The sequence below is a fragment of the Pteronotus mesoamericanus genome, unplaced genomic scaffold (assembly GCF_021234165.1).
Source record: "Pteronotus mesoamericanus isolate MK-2021 breed Mesoamerican mustached bat unplaced genomic scaffold, CSHL_Meso_final contig_94, whole genome shotgun sequence".
Classification (NCBI taxonomy): domain Eukaryota; kingdom Metazoa; phylum Chordata; class Mammalia; order Chiroptera; family Mormoopidae; genus Pteronotus; species Pteronotus mesoamericanus.
This window is the reverse complement of record NW_026555285.1, coordinates 1,066,880-1,087,422: the sequence shown is the minus strand read 5'-3', so window position 1 is coordinate 1,087,422 and position 20,543 is coordinate 1,066,880. Positions and strand designations below refer to the sequence as shown.

General features: G+C 39.7%; 1 long non-coding RNA gene across 3 annotated transcripts in view; it reads left to right on the top strand.

Moving 5' to 3' along the window:
- LOC129080847 (uncharacterized) overlaps positions 1-20,543 on the top strand; it is a 100,791-nt gene that overhangs the window by 6,127 nt on the left and 74,121 nt on the right. For 2 of the 3 annotated variants that reach the window (XR_008530238.1, XR_008530236.1), the window contains exon 2: positions 6,235-6,350. This is a non-coding gene — a long non-coding RNA (uncharacterized LOC129080847). Of the gene's footprint in view, positions 1-6,234; positions 6,351-7,045; positions 7,211-20,543 lie in introns of those variants that run through there. The other variant, XR_008530237.1, reaches the window with a different exon arrangement.

The following is a 20,543-nucleotide window of genomic DNA, read 5'->3' as shown; positions in this document are numbered from 1 at the left end:
CTCAGCTGGTGCCTGAACAGGGACCTCCAGAGTTTGCCTCAGAACATATGTGTGAATAAATTCTTTTGAATTGCTGTTTCAGGATTCCTTGGGTTTATTCCCAGCAGTGAGATTGCCGGGTCAAAAAGCAGTGCCATTTTTAATTTTTTCAGGAAATTCAATATTGTTTTCCACTGTGTCTCCATAAGTCTGCATTCTCACCAAGAGTCCACTAGGGTTGCTTATTCTTCACATCCTGGCCAGAACTTGCTGTTGGTTGTTTTGTTAATGATACCCATTTTGGCAGGTGGTATCTCATTGTGGTTTTAATTTACATCTCTCTAATGGCTAGTGATTTGGGGCACTTTTTCATATGTCTATGGGCCATCTCTGTGTCCTCCTTGGAGGTGTCTATTCAGATCCTTTGCCCATTTTTTAACTGGATTGTTTGTCTTCCTGATGTTAAGTCATAAGTTTGTTATACATTTTGAAGATTAAACCTATGTTCCATGTATTATTGGCAAATATGTTCTCCCATACAGTGGGTTCTCTTTTTGTTTTGATGATAGTTTCTTTGGCTGTGAAAAGCTTTTCTAATTTAATGTAGTCTCATTTGTTTATTTTTTTCCTTTATTTCCCTTGTCCTACAGGGGATATGTTGACAAAAATATTTCTACTCAAGATTTCTGAAATTTTACAGCCTATGCTTTCCTCTAGGATTTTTATGGTATTATGACTTATATTTAAGGCTTTTCTCCATTTTGAGTTTATTTTGGTGTATGGTGTAAGTTGGCGATCTAGTTTCATTTTTTGCAGGTACTAGTATGTACCAGCTCTCCCAGTGCCATTTATTAAAAAGACTCTACTTCATTGTATGCTCTCACCCCCTTTGTCAAATATTAATTGACCATAAAGACATGGATTTATTTCTGGGCCTTACATTCTGTTCCATTGACCTTTGTGTCTCTTTTTATGCCAGTACCAGACTGTTTTGATTACAGTGGCCTTGTAATATAGTTTGATATCAGGTATTGTGATACCTCCAACTTTGTTCTTCCTTCTCAAGATTGCTGAGCCTATTCAGTGTCTTTTTGATTCCATATAAATTTTTGAAATATCCATCCTAGATCTGTGAAATGTGCCATGATATCTTAATAGGAATTGTGTTGACTCTGTATAAATTGCTTAGGTTAGTATGGATATTTTAATGATGCTAATTCTTCCAATTCATGAACATAGTATATGCTTGTACTTATTTGTAACTTCCTCAATTTCTTTCCTCAGTGTCCTATAGTTTTCCTAGTATAGGTCTTTTATCTCCTCGGTTAAATGTGTTCCTAGGTACTCTTTTGTTATTGCTGTTACAATAGTAAATGGGGTTGTTTTCTTAGTGTCTCTTTCTGACAATTCATTACTGGTGTATAAAAGGGCCATCAATTTCTGAATAGTGACTTTGTATCCCACTACTTTGCTGAATTCATTTATTATGTCAAGTAGTGTTCTGGTAGAGACAACAGGGTTTCTATGTACAATATCATGTTGTCTGTGAATAATGATAGTTTTACTTTGTCCTTTCCAATTTAGAAGACTTTTATTTCTTCTTGTCTGATTGATGTGGCTAGGACTCTCAGTACTATGTTGAATAAGGTTGGTGAAGGCAGATACCCCTGTCTTGTTCCTGATCTTAAGGGAAATGCTTTTAGTTTTTGTCCATTGAGTACAATGTGGCAGTAGGCTTTTTGTACATGGTATTTATTATGTTGAGGTATGATCCACTAATTTTCACTTTGGTGAGTGTTTTTATAACATATGAGTGCTGGGTTTTATCAAATGCTTTTTCTATACTATTGATATGAACATGTGATTTTTATCTTTCATTTTGTTTATGTGATATATCACATTTATTAGATTTCAGATAATGTACCATCCTTGAAACCCTGGAATAAAATCCCACGTGATCATGATATATGATTTTATTTTATTTTTTTAAATATCAGCAAGCTGTATCCAGTTTGCTGATATTTTGTGGATGATTTTAGTATCTATGTTCATCAGAGTTGTTGGCCTCTATTTTTTTTCTCTGTTTTGTCTTTACCTGGTTTTGGAATTAGATAATACTGACCTCATGAAAGGACATTGGGAGTGTTCCCTCTTCTTGAATTTTTTGGAATAGTTTGAGTTTGTAGCTGTTAGTTCTTTGAATGTTTGGTAAATTTTGCCTGTGGAGCCATCTGGTCCAGGGCTTTTATGTGCCAGGGGTTTATTTTTTAACTGCTTTGATTTGAGTAGTTGTTATCAGTCTATTCAGGTTTTCTGCTTTTTCCTGATTCAGTTTTGGTAGCTTAACTGTTTCTACAAATTTATATATTTTGACCAGCTTGTTCAATTTCTTAGTATATAGTTGTTCTTAGTTATTTCTTACAATCCTCTGTATTTCCCTGGTATCTGTTGTTACTTCTCCTCTTTCATTTCTGATTTTGTTTATTTGGGCCTTCTATCTTTGTTTTCTGATTAGTCTTCTTAAAGGTTTGTCAGTTTTGTTTATATTTTCAAAGAACAACTTCCTGGATTCATTAATAGTTTTAACTGCTTTTTTAGTCACTATGTTATTTCTGCTCTGGAATTGATTATTAAGTTCTTCTGTTTACTCTGGTCTTTGTTTATTGTTGTTTATCTAGCTCTTTTAGGTATAATTTTAGGTTGTTCATTTGAGTTTTTTCTATCTTTTTTTAGGTAGGCTATAGTCTTCCTTCTAAGGACTGCTCTCACTATTTTTCATAGGTTTTGAGTTCTTGTATGTTCATTTTTATTTTTTCCAGGTACATTTTTATTTGTTCCTTGATCTAATTGTTAACCCAGTTATATTATTTAATATCATGTTATTTAGCCTTTATGCATTTGAATCATTTTGAGATTTTTTAAATTATATTTTAATTTATTTTTTCAAATACATTTGTCTCTGCCTCCCCCCACCACTTTCCCTTGCCCCCTCTCTCCTTCCCTCCCTCAGCTCTTCCCCTTTGGTTTTGTCCATGAGTTCTTGCTATATGTTCCTTGACTTTCCCCTTCCCTTCCTTTTCCCCGCCCCCCTTCCCTCTTGTCTCTGTTGATTTCTTTTCCTTTCAGTGTTGCTGGTCTTATTTTCCTTGCTTCTTTGTATTGTTGGTTAGGTTCCACTTATAGGTGAGATCATATGGTATTTGTCTTTCGCCCCCTGGCTTATTTCGCTTAGCATAATGCTCTCCAGTTCCATCCATGCTGTCACAAAGTTTAGTAGTTCTTTTTTGCTTTCTGCTGTGTAGTATTCCATTGTGTATATGTACCATAATTCTTTGATCCAATCATCTACTGATGGGCATTTAGGTTGCTTCCAACACTTGGCTATTGTAAATTGTGCTGCTATGAACATTGGGGTGCATAGGTTCTTTTGTATTGGCGTTTTGGTATTCTTAGGGTATAGTCCCAGCAGGACTATATGGGCATCTAATATTTGACAAAGGGGGCAGAAGCATCAAATGGAGCAATAATAGCCTCTTCAAGAAATGGTGTTGGGAGAGCTGGATGGCTACATGCAAAAAATTGAAATAGGATCATCAGCTGACACCATACACAAAAATAAACTCAAGATGGATAAAAGACTTAAATATAAGTCACAACACCATATAAGTCCTAGAGGAGAACATTGGCAGGAAACTCTCAGATATCCCACGCAGCGATTTTTTCACTGATATGTCTCCTAAAGCAAGGGACATAAAGAAAAGAATAAACAAGTGGGACCTCATCAAAATAAGGAGCTTCTGCACGGCTAAAGAAAACATCAGCAAAATGAAAAGGGAGCCAACTCTATGGGAAAATATATTCGCTAATGATACATCAGATAGAGTTTTGATCTCCAAGATATATAAAGAACTCACTCGACTCCACTCCAAGAAGACAAACGATCCAATCAAAAAATGTCTCTCCATTTTAGCTGTTTCTTTTTGTTTGTTTCTGTGTATTAGATATACTTGACTTTCTGTCTTGTTGGGTGGGCTTATGTGGTAGGAGTCCTGTGGGACCCAGTGGTGCAGTCTCCTTGACCTTCTGATCTGGCTGCTCTATGAATGTCCTTTTGTGGGGGTTATGTGAGTTCTCCTGTTGTGTTTGGGTTCTGAATATTGTTGACTTTGGCTTGGTGACTGAAAGGCTCAACCTCTACTACTTTTATGCTGTTGGACAGATGGTATCAGAAAAAAGCAAAACAACACACACAAACAAAATTAAAACAATCAAGCCCCCATAACAACAGCAATATCAACAACAAAATATATGAAAATAATAAAAGTGGATAGAGAAATGGAATATTCGGGAAAGGAGAAAAAATAAACGATAAAAGACCAAAGCACAGAAAAGTAATTATGGGAGGAGAAAAAGGAAGAGAGCTAATACAAATAATGAAATGAAAGAGGAAAATAGGAAAAAGGAGCAAAGAGAAAGAATAACAATGAGAAAAAATAAGAAGGGAACAATAGGGTGATCAAAGGTAACATTAAAATGAAAGATAAGAAAGAAAAATATAGCAATAAAAGTAGAAGAAAAAGAAAAAATAGAAAAATAATAAAACGGCTATGGAAAATAATGAAAAGAACAAAGTAAAATTTGTCTCAGCACACTTTAGTGCTTGCCTGCTAGCTTCTCACTTTGGATATGGCTCTGATGTTGTCTGAGGCTAGTGTATGCCAGTGTCAGGTGCTGTTCAGGTCAAGCCTTCGACAGCCTGTTTGAAGCTACAAGTGATCCACAGTTTGTGGCTGATTTCTCCAGGCCTGACTGTGCCCATATTGGGCCAAGCTGTTCTGAAAAGCCACTAGGTCCAGGGTTGTGTCAAGAAACAACTCAAGTCACTGCAGGATCCATTTCTGCCTCTGCTGCCTGCTGGCCTGCTGGCCTGCTGTCAGTTTTAGACTTGTCACAGAACTGGCTGTTTCTGAGAGGGCTTCTGGTAGAATCAGAGGGGATCGTAATCCTGGATATTCTGTGACAAGTGTCTTTCAGACTCCAGGGAAGATTTTGGGGACATTCCCTTGGCCTGACTTTACCACTCTTAGTTTGTCTGGGATTTTTGTCTTTAACAGGACAGGGCCCCTAGTAGGCTAATGGGTAAGGTCTCCATAGCCCAGACATTATGTCTGCCAGAAACTGAGAGGATGTTTCTATGGCTCATCCATGAGGGGGAAGCACCAGTCCATTTCCTGGGAAAGTGTATTGTATGGCTGCACTCTAGCTCATCTCTGGCATCCCTTTAGTCTGCATATGGTATAGTCTGCATATAGAAGATATAAAGTAAAAAAAGATATAAAGGAAAAAAGCTCTCTCCTCAGTAGAGGTTAAGATGCAGGATGGGAGAAAAGAAAGAAGAAAAAACAGACAAAACAAAAAGAAAAACAGAACTAAACAAAAAGTAAGGAAAAAAAAAAAGCAGAGGGGGTCAAGCAGGATTCCTGAGGGTGAGGGGAGCAACATCCCATAGGATATGGTAATTGTTTTTCTCCTGGGATGGGCTTGTTTTTCTCAAGAAAGATGACTGCTGCAGACTCCAGATATATCCCTGTACAGAAAACCCCACAGCTGCTCCCTCGTGTTCAAAACTATTTTGAAATGGTTCCTAATATCTACCTTTGGAGCTTTAATAAGGACATAAATGTAAATTAATTGTGACCCATAAAATATATTTAAATCCATGAGTTGTAATTGTACTAAGAATATCACATTGGTCACTTCCAGAAGACTTAGGAAATCAATTCATTATTTTATTTTTAAATGAGTGCTCTTTTATTTTTCTTTTGCTTTCAGGTAATAGTCAAAGACCCAATCAATCTCTCTTGTCCTAGAGGAGCATCTGAAGTACTTTGTTTCAGATAATTCAGCAATTCCTTGTTATTTCAGAGAATTGTATGTGTTAAAGTTAATTAAATGTAATGCTTATAAATTAAATGTATAGTATAATCCATTTATTTTTCTAAAATTACCATAAAATTTATCTGTACATATGGATAGAAAGACATTTGAAATGATATCAAATTATGGTACTTTCTTGGTTGTGAAATATGAGAATTGTGTTTTTTACTTTACTTACTTCTTTATACATTTACAGATTGCTTGATTTTAATAGAATACCTTTTGAAAGTAGCAATGATATATCAACAAATAGAGAAAATAATTTTAAATGCTTTCTATAGAAAAAAATAATTTTCATGTACTTCATGTGTCCAACAGGAGGATCTAATCAGTGTCTGCTGGACAGGGGCTATGATCACAGGCAATTAACTAAACTGAGGGCTCTACATAAAGAACATCACTCTAAGGATGTCATCAGATGAAGGACAATACAGGTAATTCAGGTGCAACTCTCTCCATGTGTCCAAGCAAAGATTAAAAATATTTGTTACATCAATGCTTTTTAAACACTTTTTATACTCAGGGGATCACTGGATCATCTTTCTTTATCTTTATCTCTCTCACTCTCTCTCTCTCTTTTTCTTTTTTTCTTTCTTTCTTTATTTATTTTTAAATACATTTGTCTCTGCCTTCCCCACACCACTTTCCCTTGCCCCCTCCCTCCTTCCCTCCCTCAACTCTTCCCCTTTGGTTTTGTCCATGAGTCCTTGCTATATCTTCCTTGACTTTCCTCTTCCTTTCCTTTTCCCCGCCTCCCCTTCCCTCCTTCCCTCTTGTCTCTGTTGATTTCTTTTCCTTTCAGTGTTGCTGGTCATATTTTCCTTGCATCTTTGTATTGTTGGTTAGGTTCCGCTTATATGTGAGATCATATGGTATTTGTCTTTCGCCCCCTGGCTTATTTCGCTTACCATGATGCTCTCCAGTTCCATCCATGCTGTCGCAAAGTTTAGTAGTTCTTTTTTGCTTTCTGCTGTGTAGTATTCCATTGTGTAAATGTACCATAATTTTTTGATCCAATCATCTACTGATGGACACTTAGGTTGCTTCCAACACTTGGCTATTGTAAATTGTGCTGCTATGAACATTGGGGTGCATAGGTTCTTTCGTATTGGCGTTTTGGTTTTCTTAGGGTGTATTTCCAGCAGGGGAATCACTGGATCAAAAGGCAGAGGAGAACATTGGCAGGAAACTCTCAGATATCCCTCGCAGCAATTTTTTCACTGATATGTCTCCTAAAACAAGGGACATAAAGGAAAAAATAAAGAAGTGGGACCTCATCAAAATAAGAAGCTTCTGCACGGCTAGAGAAAACATCAGCAAAATGAAAAGGGAGCCAACCCTATGGGAAAATATATTCGCTAATGATACATCAGATAGAGGTTTGATCTCCAAGATATATAAAGAACTCACTTGACTCCACTCCAAGAAGACAAACGATCCAATCAAAAAATGGGCAAAGGACCTGGGCAGATGCTTTTCCAAGGAGGAGACACAGAGGGCCCAGAGGCATTTGAAAGGATGCTCAGCATCACTAGCCATCAGAGAAATGCAGATCAAAACCACCATAAGGTACCACCTCACACCGGTCACAATGGCCATCATAAACAGATCCACAAACAACAGGTGCTGGCGAGGCTGTGGACAAAAGGGAACCCTAGTACACTGTTGGTGGGAATGCAGACTGGTACAGCCACTGTGGAAGGCGGTGTGGAGTTTCCTCTTTCTTTCTTTTGTGATGTTAAACAAATTTTCATGTTCCTCTCAACCTTCATTTGCATAATCAATGTTGCATTATGCAACATTGCATAAATGTTATTTAGGTAATTTGCCCTTTTTTTCAATAGGATTTTTTTAGCTCTTTTTGTAGGTTTTATTATTTTAAATATATAAATCATGTTTATTCTATTATGTTTTTCTCAACTTTTCCCCCATTATCTGCTCTACCCACCCCACCACCACCCCCTGCTCCCACAGTCAATTCCCATTCTGTTGTCCATGTCCATGGGTCATTCATACTTGTTCTTTGTCTAGTCCCTTCCCCTTCTTTCCACCATTGTCCTCTTTCCCCATCCCCTCTGGTCACTTTCAGTCTTTTCCATGTTTCCATGCCTGTGGTTTATTTAGTACATTAGTTTATTTTGTTGAGTAGAGTCCACTTATAGGTGAGATCATATGGTATTTGTCTTTCACCAACTGGCTTATTTCACTTAGCATAATATTCTCCAGTTCCATCCATGTTGTTGCAAAAGGTAGGTGTTCCATCTTTCTTTCTTTCTTCCTTCCTTCCTTCATTTCTTTCTTTCTCTTTCTGTCTTTTCTTTCTTTCTTTCTTTCTCCCTCTCTCTCTCTTTCTTTCTTTCTTAAATGCAGATTGATTATTATTTTTTAAATGTCAAAGTTAATCAAAAATATTAAGAGAGACAAAGGGGCACAGATTCTGGGGAAGGATGTGGAGACCATGTGGGAAGGAAAGGGGAGAAAGGACTCTTGCTAATGGGCTGTGAGAAGGTGCAATGTGGTTTTGGACTAAGAACTGGAGTTTGTGGCGACAGAGCTGATGGTGCTGGGAACCGCGAGAGGCCTGCCTAGCCAAGCCCCGGACTTCCGTTCTTTTTCACCTGAAGGACAGTACCCCTGACTGGGCTGTCTGAGCAAGAGGGGGAAAAGAAAAAATGAAAAAAATAAAAGATTTTTGTGAAGAATTCGGAAAAAAGATGGCGGAGGAGTGAAAGGGAGTCACACTGACCTCCTCTCAAAACCAAACTGGAATTGCAACTAAATAATGGAGTAATCACCTGGAAAGCAGTGGAGCGATAGTGGGAGAGGAGCCTTGGTGCCGCGGACAGCGGATTCGACTCTCACACATCCCAACGGGTGAGAATTGCGGTGGAGGCTCGAGAGGGTGGGCTGGGTGCGCACGGGCACTGGCACCAGAGGGACATTGAAACAGCCAGTTAGCGTCCCCCCGGGAAGAACGGGGTCTGAATCATAAACAGGAACCCCTAAACTACAGCCGCTAAAGCCGAGAAAATACAGACAAAACGCAACCCCAAAAAGCTTAGGGGCACTCTCTGCCAGAGACAAGTGGCTGGGGATGCAAAAAGACATTTAAAGGGCAAACGCAAAAGTTGCAGCGGCAGCCACCCTCCTTGATCGCTGGGTACAGGCGGCAGCAGGGTGGGCTGGTGCCTGGGAAAAGACTGGTGAGGAAAAATTTGTGAAGAGAACTGACTCTGCGGCCGGTGGAGCCCGGGTGATAACGCACTTCCCACTCTGCAGCTACCATCTCGCTCAGGCATAAGGGAATCAATTAACCTGCCTTTTGTGCGCTCCGCACACAGCTTGTGCGCCTGTGACCTGCGGGGCTGAGTGCAGACTGTCTGGGAGAGCCTTGAGGAGAGACTGGAGACAGTGGCGTTGGGGAAAGAACGGGAGGAGGAACCGGGGAGTCCCGACTCCCTCCCCGTTCGGTAGTCTCCATTGTGGGCTGGAAAGGCGCGACCCCAAAGAGGCAGAAGCGGGGCGCGCATGAACCAGACTGCCTGCGATTGAAACGCAGTCCGCACAGGGGTTGGATCCTCAGCCGAAGGGGACACAGAACTGCCCAGAGGCCCCTGAGGGGAGACTAGAAACGGAGGCATTGGGGAAAGAACGGGAGGAGGAACCGGGGAGTCCTGACTCCTTCTCCTTGCCGTAATCTCCATTGCGCGGGAAGAGGCCACACCCCCAAAGAGCCAAAAGCCGAAAAGCCAACATAGACACCCCCAAAACACCCAGAGCAGGCGCGCACACTTGCGCCGAGTGACTGGCGAGGGTTGGCGAGCGTGTGTATGACCCACCCGGGCTGGCAAACGCTTGCACCTGCCGGCAAGGCCTCACACAGACTGGCACCCATACGGCCTGCGAGGGATTGCACAGAGGGGCAAGGGCAGGCGTAAATTGACCCGCCCGCCGCGATTGCAGAGCGGCCCACAAAATAAGTAGAGCTGCCCAGAGTCCCTGGAGGAGAGACCAGAAACAGGATTAACCGGAGAGCTGATTTCCTCCCATTTCCATAGTCCCCATTTGGCGAGGGCAAGCAACGCACCCAAAGAGCCAAAAGCGGGGAAAACACACAATAGAAGACTCTAAACTGACCAGTGCCGCGAAGCTCGCGTGCCAGGGAGGTCAGATGAGCACGGGAGGTCGCGAATAAGCCCTCTGGTCTGGGGCAAACACATGCGAGCCCAGGCAGGTGGGGGACCCTGCCGCGCTGGGAACGCGCTCAAGGAGCTCTCGTGAGAGCGCAGAGAGATCCCAAAAAATAGCCCAGCCCTGACCGAAGGGGTCACAGAGCTGTTCCAAGCAGGAGTCAGACACAGGCATTAGACTCCTGAAAGGCTCAAACAAACAACCCAAGGCCCTATAGGGTCAACAACTGACATCATCAGAGGCAAGCCCAGAAAGAAAAGTAAAGGACAAAAATACTTAACCGACTCTCACAAAAATGGGAAGAAAAAGAAGTTCTCCCCAAATGAGTGGAAAAGGGGACTCCCCACAGAGAGAGCTCAATGAAATAGAGGCAAGGGAACTATCAGATATGGAATTTAAAACAATGGTTCTAAGGAAGCTCAATGAGCTCAGCCAGCTCAAAGAGAACTATGAGAAACTGCAGAGAAACTATCAGGATCTTACAGCAAACTATATCAGCCTGGAAAAGGACATAGAAACTATCAAGAAGACACAAGAGGATATGAAGAATACCATTTCTGAATTGAAGAACACAGTAGAAGGAATCCAAAGCAGGCTGGATGAAGCTGAGGATCGAATCAGTGAGATGGAGGATAAGGTAGAAAAAAGCTCCCAGAAAGAGCAAGAAATGGAAAAACGGCTCAAAAAGAATGAAGAAGCATTTAGGGAAATGCAGGACAACCTGAAACGCAATAATATCCGTATAATAGGGATACCAGAAGGAGAAGAAGAGGAGCAAGGGATAGAGAACCTCCTCGAAAAAGTAATGATGGAAAATTTCCCTAATTTGAGGAGAGAAAGGCTCTCATGGATCCAGGAGGCACAGAGGACCCCACTCAAGAAGGACCCAAGGAGGTCCACTCCAAGACACATCATCATTAAAATGGCAAATGTCAAAGACAAAGAGAGAATCCTGAAGGCAGCAAGGGAGAAGGAGAAAGTAACATACAAGGGGGCCCCGATACGCCTAGGAGCTGACTTCTCAACAGAAACACTCCAAGCCAGAAGGGAATGGCAACAAATATTCCAAGCCATGAAAAGCAAGGGCCTACAGCCAAGGCTGCTCTACCCAGCTAGGCTCTCCATTAAAATAGAAGGAGAAATACGGAGTTTCCCAGACAAAAGAAAGCTAAAAGAATACATCTCTACCAAACCAGCACTCCAAGATATGCTAAGGGGACTGGTTTAAGCAGATGAAGGAAAAGAATGAGACGGAGAGGAACACAAGTACAAAGAGAAAAGATGAGTAAGTTTCTATCAGTAATATCTCTCAATGTGAATGGACTAAATGCCCCAATCAAAAGACACAGGGTAGCTGAGTGGATAAGAAAACATGACCCACACATATGCTGCCTACAAGAGACCCACCTCAGAGCAAAAGACCTACACAGATTGAAAGTAAAGGGATGGAAAATAATATTCCAAGCAAATGGACATGAGAAAAAGGCTGGCGTTGCCATACTTGTATCAGACAAAGTAGATTTCAAAGCAAAGGCCATAAAGAGAGACCCAGAGGGGCACTTTATCATACTTAAAGGAAGAATCTATCAAGAAGACATCAATATTGTAAACTTATATGCTCCCAATATAGGAGCCCCCAAGTTTATAAGGAAATTGTTGGATGACTTCAAAAAAGATATAGATAGCAACACACTGATAGTAGGGGATTTCAACACCCCACTCTCCAAAATGGACAGATCTTCCAAACAAAACATTAATAAACATATCGTGGAGCTGAATGAAACACTGAATCAAAGAGACTTAACTGACATATATAGAATCTTACATCCCAAAGAAGAAAAATACACATTCTTTTCAAATGCTCATGGCAGTTTTTCAAAGATAGACCACATGATAGGACACAAAGCAAGCCTCAGTAAATTCAGGAAAATTGAAATAATACCAAACTTTTTCTCAGACCACAAGGCCTTGAAACTCGAAATCAAACTCAAAGAGAAACTTCAAAAACTTGGAAACTCATGGAGACTGAACAGTACACTTTTAAACAATGAATGGGTCAATAATGAGATAAGAGAAGAAATCAAAAAATTTCTGGAAACAAATGAAAATGAACAGACAACTGTCCAAAACCTATGGGACACAGCAAAGGCGGTCCTGAGAGGGAAGTTCATAGCAATACAGGCTTACCTTAAAAAGATAGAAACATTTCAAATAAAAGACCTAACACTACAACTTGAAGAACTGGAGAAACAACAACAAATAAATCCCAGAGCAAGTAGAAGGAAGGAAATAGTCAAGATTAGAGCAGAACTGAATGACATAGAGACAAAAAGAACAATTCAGAGGATCAACCAATCCAGAAGCTGGTTCTTTGAAAAGATTCATAAAGTGGACAAACCTTTAAGCAGACTCATCAAGAATAAAAGGGAGAGGACCCAAATTAATAATATCAGAAATGAAAGAGGAGAAATAACAACTGATACCACAGAAATACAAATGATCATCAGAAACTATTATGAACAATTATATGCCAAGAAATTTGAAAATCTGGATGAAATGGACAAATTTTTAGAAAAGTATAATCTTCCAACACTGAAGGAGGAAGAAACAGAAAGCTTGAACAGACCGATAACAGTTGGGGAAATTGAAGCAGTAATCAAGAAACTCCCAGCACACAAAAGTCCAGGGCCAGACGGTTTCCCAGGAGAATTTTACAAAACATTTAAGGAAGAGCTAACCCCTGTCCTTCTCAGACTATTCCAAAAAATCCAAGAGGAGGGAAGACTGCCAGACTCCTTCTATGAGGCCAGCATCACCCTGATCCCCAAACCAGATAAAGACCCTACAAAGAAAGAAAACTACAGGCCAATTTCGCTGATGAACATAGATGCTAAAATCCTCAACAAAATATTGGCAAACCGCATCCAGCAATACATTCAAAAGATTATCCATCACGATCAAGTGGGATTCATCCCAGGGATGCAGGGATGGTTCAATATACGCAAATCAGTAAACGTGATACACCACATAAATCAAAGAAAAGACAAAAACCACATGATCATCTCGATAGATGCAGAAAAAGCATTTGACAAGGTACAGCACCCATTTATGATCAAAACACTCAGCAAAATGGGAATCAATGGGGTATTCCTCAACGTAATAAAGGCCATATATGAAAAACCTACAGCCAATATCATACTCAACGGGCAAAAACTGAAAGCTTTCCCACTAAGATCGGGAACACGCCAAGGATGTCCGCTCTCACCGCTTCTTTTCAACATCGTATTGGAAGTCCTAGCCACAGCGGTCAGACAAGAGAAAGAGATAAAAGGCATCCAAATAGAAAAGGAGGAAGTAAAACTATCATTGTTTGCAGATGACATGATAGTGTACATAGAGAACCCTGTAGACTCTACCAAAAAACTCCTCAACCTCATAAGTGAATTTGGCAAAACAGCAGGATACAAAGTCAACATTCAGAAATCAAAGGCGTTTTTGTACACCAGCAATGCAATAGAAGAAGAAGAAATCAGAAAAAATATACCATTCGATATAGCACGAAAAAAGATAAAGTACCTAGGGATAAATTTAACCAAAGACACAAAAGACCTGTATGCAGAAAACTATACAACATTGAAAAAAGAAATTAAGGAAGACACAAATAAATGGAAGCATATACCGTGCTCATGGATTGGAAGAATTAATATCCTTAAAATGTCCATACTACCAAAAGCAATTTATAGATTCAACGCAATCCCTATTAAGATACCAATGACGTATTTCACAGAAATAGAACAGACATTTCAAAAATTTATATGGAACCATAAACGACCTCGAATAGCTGCAGCAATTTTGAGAAAGAAACACAAAGTAGGAGGGATCACAATACCGGACATCAAACTCTACTACAAAGCCACTATACTCAAAACAATCCGGTACTGGCACAAGAACAGACCCATAGACCAGTGGAACAGAATAGAAAGCCCAGAAATAAGCCCAGGTCTCTATGGACATCTAATATTTGACAAAGGGGGGCAGAAGCATAAAATGGAGCAATAACAGCCTCTTCAACAAATGGTGTTGGGAGAGCTGGATGGCTACATGCAAAAAATTGAAATTGGATCATCAGCTGACACCATACACAAAAATAAACTCAAGATGGATAAAAGACTTAAATATAAGTCGCAACACCATCAAAGTCCTAGAGGAGAACATTGGCAGGAAACTCTCAGATATCCCACGCAGCAATTTTTTCACTGATATGTCTCCTAAAGCAAGGGACATAAAGGAAAGAATAAACAAGTGGGACCTCATCAAAATAAGAAGCTTCTGCACGGCTAAAGAAAACATCAGCAAAATGAAAAGGGAGCCAACCATTTGGGAAAATATATTTGCTAATGATACATCAGATAGAGGTTTGATCTCCAAGATATACAAAGAACTCACTCGACTTTACTCCAAGAAGACAAACGATCCAATCAAAAAATGGGCAAAGGACCTGGGCAGATGCTTTTCTAAGGAGGAGATACAGAGGGCCCAGAGGCATTTGAAAGGATGCTCTGCATCACTAGCCATTAGAGAAATGCAGATCAAAGCCACCATGAGGTACCACCTCACACCGGTCAGAATGGCCATCATAAACAGATCCACAAACAACAGGTGCTGGCGAGGCTGTGGAGAAAAGGGAACTCTAGTCCACTGTTGGTGGGAATGCAGACTGGTGCAGCCACTATGGAAAGCAGTGTGGAATTCCCTCAGAAAGCTGAAAATGGAACTGCCTTTTGATCCAGCGATTCCCCTGCTGGGACTATACTCTGAGAACACCAAAACGCCAATACAAAAGAACCTATGCACCCCAATGTTCATAGCAGCACAATTTACAATAGCCAAGTGTTGGAAGCAACCTAAATGCCCATCAGTAGATGATTGGATCAAAAAATTATGGTACATATACACAATGGAATACTACGTAGCAGAAAGAAAAAAGAAGTACTAAACTTCGCAACAGCATGGATGGAACTGGAGAGCATCATGCTAAGCGAAATAAGCCAGGGGGCGAAAGACAAATACCATATGATCTCACCTATAAGCGAAACCTAACCAAGAATGCAAAGAAGCAAGGCAAATATGACCAGCAACACTGAAAGGAAAAGAAATCAACAGAGACAAGAGGGAAGGGGGGGCAGGGAAAGGGAAGGGAAGGGGAAAGTCAAGGAACATATAGCAAGGACTCATGGACAAAACCAAAGGGGAAGAGCTGAGGGAGGGAAGGTGGGAGGGGGCAAGGGAAAGGGGGGGGAAGGCAGAGACAAATGTATTTAAAAAGTAAATAAATTAATAAAAAAATAAAATAAAATAAAATAAAATCACTGGAACCGCCAAAAAAAAAAAATAAATAAATAAAAATAAAAATTTAAAAAAAAAATATTAAAAAATTTAAAACCATTATAAAGTCTCATCATTTAAACCAACATGACACCAGCACAGATATAATCAAGTCGATTGATGAAATATCATGAGCATTCTAGAGAAAAACATATATATCTATCTAACAATGTAAGATATGATTAAGTTGATATTTCAAATCAATGGGTAAACTAAGGCTTATTCAACAAATAAGGTGCATGGACCACTATTACTTGAAATAAAACAAGTATAGAGCCCTATTTCGCACATTATACAAGAAATATTCAGGTGAGTTAAAAGTCAATACTGAGAATCTAATGAGTTTTAGGAGGAAATACAAACTAATATTTTTCTTACCCTGAAGTAAAATATTCTAACCCAGAAGATATAAAGTAAAATATTGAGAAAATGACTATATTAAACATTTAAGACTGTATAATAATATACATATAAAAAAGGTTACAAGACAAGTAATAGAATAGGAAAGTGTTAGCAACACATCTAAAAAAGGGTTGATTCTTTTTGTTTGTTTTTTTCTTAAGGAAAATTAAAAAAAATAATCGATAAATGGATAAAGGATATCAAAAAGTCATTTAAGGAAAAATATTGATAATATCAGGTTTTGGCAACTGTGAAAGGAACTCGGTATTTACAGACTCTCTTCATCTTAAAGCAGTTCCTTTAGCATAATTTGCAGTGATGGTTTGGTGGAGGTATAATCTTTTAGCCTTCGTTTTTCTGGGAAACTCCTTATTTTGCTTTCCATTTTAATTGAGAGCCTTGCTGGTTAGAGCAGTCTTGGTTGCAGGCCTTTGCTTTTCATGACTTGGAATAGTTCTTGCTACTCTCTTCCATCCTGCAATATTTCTGTTGAGAAGTCACTGCTAACCATATCGGGGTTCTCTTTTATGTTACTGCCTCTTTCTCCCTTGCTTGCTTTAGGATTCTCTCTTTGTCTTTGATATTTGCCATTTTAATGACGATGTGTTTTGGAGTGGGCCTCATTAGGTTCCTCTTGAATGGGACCCTCTGTGCTTCTGGACTTGTGTGACTTTTTCTCTCCTCCAATTAGGGAAGCTTTCCATCATTACTTTTTCAAACAGGTTCTCCATCCCTTGCTCTTCTTCTTCCCTTCTGGTATCCCTGTTATACAGATATTATTACCTTTCAGGTTGTCCTGCATTTCCCTGAATACCTTTTCATTCTTTTTGAGTCTTTTTCCATGTTCTTGCTCATTCTGGGAGCTTTTTTCTACCTTGTCCTCCAGCTTGCTGATTAGATCCTTGGCTTTATCTAGCCTGTTTTTGATTTCTTCTACTGTGTTCTTCAATTCAGAAATTGTATTCTTCATTTCATCCTGTCTCTTATTGATAGTTTCTGTTTTTTTTTTATACTGATATATTTTGCAATAAGTTCCTCCTAGTTTCTCTGTAGTTTTTTGTAATTCTCTCTGAGCTCACTGAGTTCATTGAGCTTTCTATGAACCATTGTTTTGAACTCAATATCTGATAGTTTACTTGCATCTGTTTCATTTAGTTCTCTTTCTGGGGATTCCTCCTTTTCCTTCGAGTGGGGCATATTTCTTTCTCTTCCCATCATTTGTGAGACTCTTCTATTTTGCTTCTGCTTCTTACATTGATCTGTCTTGATTTCCTGACTTTGTGGTGTGAACTTCTATGGTAGGAGACCGCTGCTTTTACTTTCTGAATCAGTCTCTGATGATATCAGATCTCATCCCTGTCTGATCTCAGGCAGTTTGCTCAAGACTTTCAGGGATCTACTGTCTGTGGCTGTCCCCTTCAGCTGTTTATCTAGTCAGACTGCACTCATCAGGTCAGCTTAGACAGCTCAGGGCGGGACAGAGTCCCTCCTGGGGAAAGGGTTATTGGGTCCTCTCATACTACTGCTGTATGGGGAAGGAGTCAGCACTGGGATCCCACTGGCTATTCCCTCCATTCTCGCCCCAAAGCCTCTGTCCCTAGTCTCTCCTCATGTGCCTCCAGACCTCTCTGTGGCCCCTTTAGCCAGGGAACTACTATTTTTGGCTGCCACTCTGCCCTCAGCTGGTGGCTTAGATAGCACAGGGCAGGGTTGAATCCTACCTGGAGGCGGGGCTAATGCATCCTCCGATGCTGTTGCTACTCATGGGGAATGGTCTCTGCCTGAGTAAGATGGTTGCTGCCGCATGGGTGATGAGTCAGCAACGAGATCCGGCTGGCTACTCTCTCAGTTATCTCCCCAAAGACTCCTTCCCCAGTCTCTCCTCAGGTGTCTCTTGCGCACTCTGTCTCCCCTTTGCTGGATGCCAGAGTAAGTGTCTGCAAATAAAGGGCCAATTTTGCCTTGGCCCTTTAAAGGGTTCTTTGCATTTCCAGCCCTCAGTCTCTGGCAGAGAGCAACCATGCTGCTTTTGGCAGCTGGCTGTTTTCTGTGTACCTTTTGGGCTCGTGTGCTGGAGGCTAGAGATTCCCACTTTTGATTTAGACCCCGCTCTTCTCAGGAGGATCGAACTGGCCTTTCAATATCCTTCTGGTGCTGCCACCCATGGGCTCCCCACCCACCTTCTCGAGTCTGTACTGCACTCCTTACCAGTTAGATTGTGCTAAAGCTGATTCTTCTGTCTCCAAGGTTACAAGACTCCTCTCTTGCTATTGTTCAGTTGTTTGTTCCAGGTTATTTCTCCACAGTTTAGTTTTAAATCCAGGTTGGTACTGGGAGGAGTCAGTGTGACTTCCGCTTACTCCTCCACCATCTTAATTCCTCTCCCCTGAATTCATTATGTTGAGGAATGGTTAGTAGAATAAGAAAATCAAGTATCTATCCTGCCTCTCCCATGTACTAAAAGTAGTTCAAGGTAAACCAAGAATTGACGAAAATATTTTTTAGAGATGAGTTCTAGGTAACGCATTGGAAATAAATAATGAAATTAAAATATTATCATTGTGCAACCCTTAATAAAAAATTGAATCTAGACAATAGTCATTTATAGCTGCTAATATCTTCAAAAAATTTTCAATTGGACATTGCATGTTCCTCCAGATTGAATTTCACATTGCCGCTAAGAAGTATTCTTGCTACAATATTGAACCTGAAGCCAATTGCCTCATTACTATCTTACAAGATCCCAAGGAACAGAAGGACATGTTAAATGAGGACATGGGAATGTAATCAGTGAAACCTGGATTAAGGAAGAACTCTAAAGGATGAGCAATCCTATATTTGACAACAAAAACAACAAAAAAAATGGCAAGGGAGAAAGGAGGGGTGGATGGGGAAGCATGTCAACCAATAATAATATATGGTTTTTGTTTGAATCTCATTTAAAGAAACAAAACACACAAAAAAGTGGTGATGAGTTGATAGTTGTTGAAATTGAGTATTGGAACATGTGGGTTTATTACACCTTGCTAAGTTTGAATATTTTTGAGATTTTCTGTGAGAAATAGTTTTAGAAGAATGAGGTGATATCTCTTAGAGTGCTGGCATAATTTTGGTATAGAAGCTGTTAACCGAGCATATGTGGACTTCTTCAAAACACTTTCTGGAATTGCTAAAGTCTTAAACACACTGTGCCAAATGCTTTCTCCCTTATTTGACAAATCATTTGTATTTTTAAAGTAATTTGATTTAGATTTTTTTATGTAGCTCATTCAGATATTATTTGATATTTAATTTCCACCAATTCACTCCACTCAAAACAACAAAAAAACAAAAACAGCCAAACAACTAATGCTTATCATTTAATTGCATTCTATTTAAAATTTGAAGCTGTTATTTTTCCAAAATAGACAAAAAATGCTGTTTGAAAGAATACTATTAAATTTATCAGCTATTGTGTAAGAAACCATCTCCCAAAATCATTTCATTTTGTGTTTCCTCTACTGGGTGTTTTTTTTTAATCTTTCTTGGCATTTCTCAAACAGTTTTACAAGACAACAGTTGTTCCAGCTATGGGTGGTGCTGGATGTCTCAGGCAAGGAGCTCCTCCATGTTGACTCTCTTCACTCGGTGTCTCAGTTTTCAGAACCTGTCCCCATGACCACTTTTTCTAGCAGAGCATCCTGGACTTTTAGCATGACACCTCTAGGAGTCTGAAAGGAAGCAAAAGGTGCCAGATCTTATTTATGCACAGTCTTGTAAGTCTCAGATCATTCTTTTATGTACTATTGGTCAAAGCAGTTACAGGGCCAGCCAAGATTTGGTGCCAAGGGAAATATATTCTATCTCTTAATGAAGAGTTGTAGCATGTACATATAAGGAAGAGTGGATTTGTTTGGGGCTACCTTTGAAGACTAGCTACTGCAATTAAGTTATGTGCAAAGTCAGAACATCCTTTCTTATCAGAACCCACTTGCCATTAACTGGTATGATCTATTTATCATCTACCTTGTCTATCTATCTATCATCTATCTATCTATCTATCTATCTATCTACCTATCTACCTATCATCTATGTATCTATCATCTATCTAATCTATCTCTCTATCATCTATTATCTATCTATCATCATCATCTATCTAATATATCATCTATCATCTATCTATCTATCTTATATGGCAAGTGAAGTATGCTTTAGTACCAGTTCAACCAGAAGAACCCACATGAAGGAAATATAACTTCATTTTTGCTTGAAAAGAAAACTACATGCTATACAAAGAGTTTGTAAGAATCTGAATGGGAGCTAAGAAAGCATACAAGCTATACTTTAGAAATATCCAATCCATTACATATTTCACAGATACTGGTGCAATTTGTAAGTCCACCACTATCTCATAGCTGACTTGATAAATTGCTTTGGTGGTGGCAGGGGGATGCTTTATCTTTTCTTTAGGCATTCCTTCTCTGGCTTAACTTTTCAGTTGTTGGGGCAATGTTTTCAAATGCACTAAATGCAAGGAAACAATGGCATCTTTCTTAGCTACTTATGAAAGGTCATATGGAAAATGAGAATGGGCAAAGTGATTCCAACTAAACATGTAGGCACATGCATACATGAATACATTTAGAACATTGTTAGGGTTAAAACTTTAC